At 41.1% G+C, this 5365-nt stretch overlaps 1 pseudogene; it reads right to left on the bottom strand.

Annotated features, from left to right (window-relative positions):
• Positions 1–4811: 4811 nt before the first annotated feature.
• On the bottom strand, positions 4812–4929 carry LOC121488407 (annotated as a pseudogene).
• Positions 4930–5365: the final 436 nt, after the last annotated feature.

Below are 5365 nucleotides of genomic sequence, written 5' to 3' on the forward strand. Positions count from 1 at the left end.
TCCTCAGCGGCTTGCAAAGGCTGTCCCTAAATTTTTCTTTCAACAGTGCACTTTCCCTTTCTCTTAGATGTGCACAAAAAGAACCAGGCTGCCCGAGAATGCTTTCCAGGTCAGATGGTTGGCTGCTTCTTCCCTGTAGCTAAATAAAGGACCATCTTCAAAGGATGAGAAGGCGAGTCCATCTGGTCTCTCTGATTGCACTGGTCAGGGGAGTTCCAGCCAAGTCCCAAGCTGTAGCTCTGTGGACAGTCAGCTCATACCACCCAGAATCTACATCTGGCTGCCAAATGCACCTTGCTCTGGCCACCCACATACACGAGACCCAGTGAGCAACAGCCTCAGCATTCTCCTGGCTGAACAAAGAGGGTGATTGCCACAAGCAGGGCTATTGTTCAGTTGGCATTGGCATCAAAGGCCCAGACCAGCTCCCCTTTGTCTGTCAGCTGCTATTCACAAGGAAAAGAGAAGAAAAGCAAACCAATAGGTTTCTTGGAAAGAATCATCTGTGGACGTGGGACGTTTGCTGTAGTGCTGCGCTAACGTGATTCTAATAACAACTTGAAAAGCTACTTAACATGGAGAGCCTTACCAACACATATTCCAAAATGTCACGGTGCCTGGTTATAATGGGCACGCCGTTTCCCGGATTTAGAGCTGTTTAGAGTTGAGTCATCCCTGCCTGCTTACGTGAAACAAGGTCTGGGCCTGGTGTTTGGGAGCAGATTATCACAGGTATGGTAACCTTTTTCCCCTACATCAGCATTAAGACCATGTTGTCTTGTCCAGATAATGTACTGCAAGAGACTTTTCCCCAGAAAGCCAGATTTTTGTCTACCTGGCCCTTTGCCCACCTCACGCCACCAACAGCAATGGGCTCTTGACACCTTTACGTATGTCAGCTTCTTTTTTTCCTTCCCCGAATCATTCACCTGCACTGGTGGGTAAAGGGTCAGACAGACACAGTTCTTCCTGGCAGGCAGGAGTATTCTTGTGTGTGTTTGGGGAGGGGGTAGTTTGTGTCAAAGTCTTTTCTTTATATTATGAGATATTTCTGACACATTGAAAAAGAACAGATAATAAAAATAATGACGCATGGTTTGGGCTTAAAAGAATTACAAAAAAACAATGTCCTTTGTACCCTTTCTGATTGTTTTCCTTTCTCCCCACCTCCAGGGATCATCACTCCCCCCATGTTGGCCATTCTATGCACTTGGTGGGCTTTTACAATGATCCATACACAGCCCTTGTTTTATGTGTTTTGAAACTTTGTGTAAGTGGCATTAGGTTACAATGCAACTAGTAATTATGCTTTGGACTTGCCCAAGTGGATACAGAGAGTGCTGGTTGATATGCTTTCCCTGCTGTGCAGCATTCCCCTCTAAGAATATACTTAGACTCACTCATCTATTTTTCAGGTGAGGGACACTTAAGGCTGCTCCCAGTTTGTCACTCTTAACAACCACTACTCTAGCGAGAGCTCTTAGGAGTATTTTACTAACATTTTTTTTTAGGACTGCTGGTGTGTGGTGATAACACAAAGCAGCCGGACTTTTAGTAAGTTTCATATTGTTTTTCAATTTCTAAGAGACAATGCACTCCTTATCGATGTACCCAGTGTGGATCCCACCCACCAACACTCTTTATTCTCCACTGATCTCTTAGGCCATCTTTCCATCTACTTCCTGACCTGTGCCTGATCTCTTCAGCGTCTGTTTCCTGAAGTCAGCTTGTCTGCCATCTCTGATTCCTTGTACCAAGTCTCCCTCCCACTGGACTCTGGCTTCCCTTGCCCCTCTGATTATACAATTTCCAGCTATTTTAGGTGGAAGTCTCTCATGGTCTTGCCCCAGATCCTGTTCCTTGGCTTAGATGCTCTTGGCAAGCATCCCTGCTGAATTCCTCAGGACCTAAGAATAGAGATAAGAAGGGGAGATGTATAGTTTTCTCTGAATCCCTAATACTCCTCACAGGGATTGGTGCAGAGAAAATGCTCAGTGATTGAATGACTTAACTGAATAAAAGGAAAGGGTAAAATGGAATTTGATAGATGTGGTACAGGTTGGGGTTACATACGATCCTTCTGACAGTACAAGTAGATTGACTCTCAATGGATAGAGAAACTTCTATGGAAACAGTATGGCACATAGCCGAGTTATTTAAGAGAGCATAATAAATCTGATGTTTCCTTTCACCTGACTGCATTCCTGAAGAATATTCAATGTTCCACACCCACACATACATACACACTCAGGCATACACACCAACACTTCCATTTCCTGAAAAGATTCAGTGATAATCTATTTTAGGCACTGCTAAGCAATTTCAATAGAAGACTACCAAGTTGTCTTTTGAAGTAAGCTGTTATTGAAGTATTACAAGCACAGAGTGCACAAATCATGAGTGTGAGTCAAGTGAATAGTCACAAACTAAATTCACTTGGTAGTCACATCCCAGAACATACCATCTCCCAGAGCCCCATTTGTGCTTCATCTCTATCATTCTATCGTGAGTACATGATCTCCCTAAAGGAAACCATTATTCTGATTTCTAACACTGAATTAGTTTTGCCTGATTTTGAACTTTACGCAAATAGAATCATACGGTACACACTCTTTGGTATCTGACTACTTTCACAGAACAATTAGTTTGTGAGGTGCATCCAACTCATTGTGTGTCATGTAATTCATTCATTTTCATTGCTATGTAGTATTCCATTGTAAGAATATGTCACAATTTGTTCATTTTACTGTTGATGGGCATTTGGGTCATTTTTAGTTTTTAACCGTAATAAATAGTGTTTCAATAAACATTCGTGTCCATGTTTTTGTGGTGCACATGTGCACACATTTCTTTTGGGCAAAACTGAGTAGTAGAATTGTGGGTACATTAATTATGCATATACTTATCTTTCATATTGCCAAGCAGGACATGTGCCATTTTATGCTTGTATCAGCAGTGTGTGATAGCTCTAGCTGTTCCTTGCCGGCACTGGTATTTTCTGTCTGGGGCATATAGTAAAAACTCTGTGCCCTGTCTTCTGAGTTGTAGTTCTTTAGAAATCCCAAATCTTATTTTTCTTTCTGATTCTACCTTTTTCCTGATCTTTCTGTTTCTTTCTCTGATTCCTTTTCCTTTGCCTACTCTTTACCTTTAACCTTTTCCCTCCGATTCTATCTTCTTCCTTTTTGCTTTATTATTCTACCTGTCCTAGACCATTCATTCATTTATTTGTTCAGTAGATAGTGAGTCTCTACTATACACTAGGGACTGTGCTAGCCAATGAGCAAAATAGCCATGGTCCCTGCTCTTAACTCTATGGGAATGGAAACATTCAACAGGTAAATCTCATGCATGACTTAATAATCACATATAACAATCACTGATATGAAGGAAAAGAAACAGGTGCCATGAGAGTAACTTGGGGACTTAATTTGGATTGGATAGTTCAGGAAAAGCCCCTTTGAGGAATCTCAGGTAGAAAGCTGAGTAGAAGGCAAAGGAATAAGTGTTGGGAAGATAAAGGATCAACATGTGTGAAGTCTCAGAGGAAGAAAGTGAGTGGAGCATTCAGAGACCATGGGAAGGCCAGTATTGGAGCTTGAGGAGCAAAGTAGCTTGCTGTAAGTCCAAAGAGGGAGGCAGAAGACAGAACTTGTGAGCCTTGGAGGTCATATCAAGCATTTTGTATTTTATGGCAAGTGTAGTGGGAAACCATTGAAAGGATATAAAGTAAGATGTCTGAGAGATCTGATGGGTTTTGTCAGATTTCTCAGTCTGCTGTGTGGGGATGGGATTGGAAAGATGAAAGAGTGGAAACAGGAGGACCAATTGGAAGATTATTGCAGCAATTCAGAGAAGAGATAATGATGGCAAGTAGTTGGACAGTAGAGTGGAGATGGAGAGAAGTGGACACAGGGGAGAGAAAATTGGGGAGGGGACAGAGCAGTATGGACAAGATCTAGTTTCCCACTGGAGGAAGTAGACAAGAGGGATGAGTTGGTAGAGCTGTTTCCCAGATTTGTGACCTGAGCAATTGAATGAATGGAGGAGCCATTCTCCTGGTTGAAGGAGACTGGAGGTGATGCAGATTTGAATATGAGGGGGTGGAGAATCACAAGTTATAAGTATGTAACATTTTGTTTTGCCACTGAGACACACAGGTGGACATGCTTTATGGACAGTTTGGTGCTGAGAGATTTCATTCTCAACAATTTGCACTCTCCACTCATGGAAGATGAGGTATCCCATTGCTTCAAAGGAGGGCAGGCATAGTTGGAAAGAAAAAAGATGTTAAGTATTAACTTTGGTTTTAAAAAATATTACCTAATAGAATAAAAAGAAAAGCTATTGGAAATCCTGCCATTTTTTACAATATTGATGGACCTTGAGGGTTTAGGCTAAGTGAAATAAGTCAGGCCAGAAGACAAATACTGTACGATCTCGCTTATATGCAGAACCTGAAAACAACAACAAACTCAGAGACCTAAAGGATAAATTGGTGGTTGCCAAAGGTGGGGGTTGAGAGGTGGGCAAAATGGGTGAAAGTGGTCCAAAGGTACAAACTGCTAGTTATGAGAATGAGTAAAGCTTTAACGTACAGTAAAGCAACAATAGGTAACAATACTGCGTTGTGTATTTGAAAGTTGCCAAGAGGTTCAATCTTAAACGTTTACATCACAAGAAAAAATATAACTACGCGTGGAGATAGGTGTTAACTAAATTTACTGTCGTGATCATTTTACAGTATATACATATGTCAAATCATTATATTGGACACCTAAAACCAATGCAATGTTATATGTCAATTATATCTTAATTAAAAAATAAGAATTTAAAAAGCTAAGCAAATTTAGAAAATCTATTACCTAATAGCAACAATCGTGCCTTGGATAAACCTCATTGGCTATGATATTGCCACCGCGCAAAGCTGTATATTACCTAATAAAAATAGGAAAAGCAAATCCTTTCCATTCACAAGGGACAGATTTTGTGGAGAGAAGAAAGGATTTATGATTTCTAAGGAGGTAAAACCTGGAGAACTGAACAGAGGGTTTTCATTTTAAGCCCCATAGGAAAGAGGATGAAAGGCAATGTCAAGACGGCTTTCCATCATATATAGAGCAAGGCAATAGGCTCTTTCAGGCAGAAGGAGAAGAGAGTGAGAAGGTTTAGATGTGTATGGAACCAGCAGGGAGTAAGAGAGATAGAAAAAGTATCTGTGGATATGACATCACAGAAACCAGTGGAGAGAAAGTATTTTAAGAAGGAGTGAGTAATCCACCTTATAAATGCTGCTAAGAAATCAGGGAAGAAGAGAACTGTAGAGTCTCTATTATCAGCTTTAGCAAGATGGAGGTCGCTTATG

The sequence above is a fragment of the Vulpes lagopus genome, chromosome 3, assembly GCF_018345385.1.
Source record: "Vulpes lagopus strain Blue_001 chromosome 3, ASM1834538v1, whole genome shotgun sequence".
Lineage (NCBI taxonomy): Eukaryota > Metazoa > Chordata > Mammalia > Carnivora > Canidae > Vulpes > Vulpes lagopus.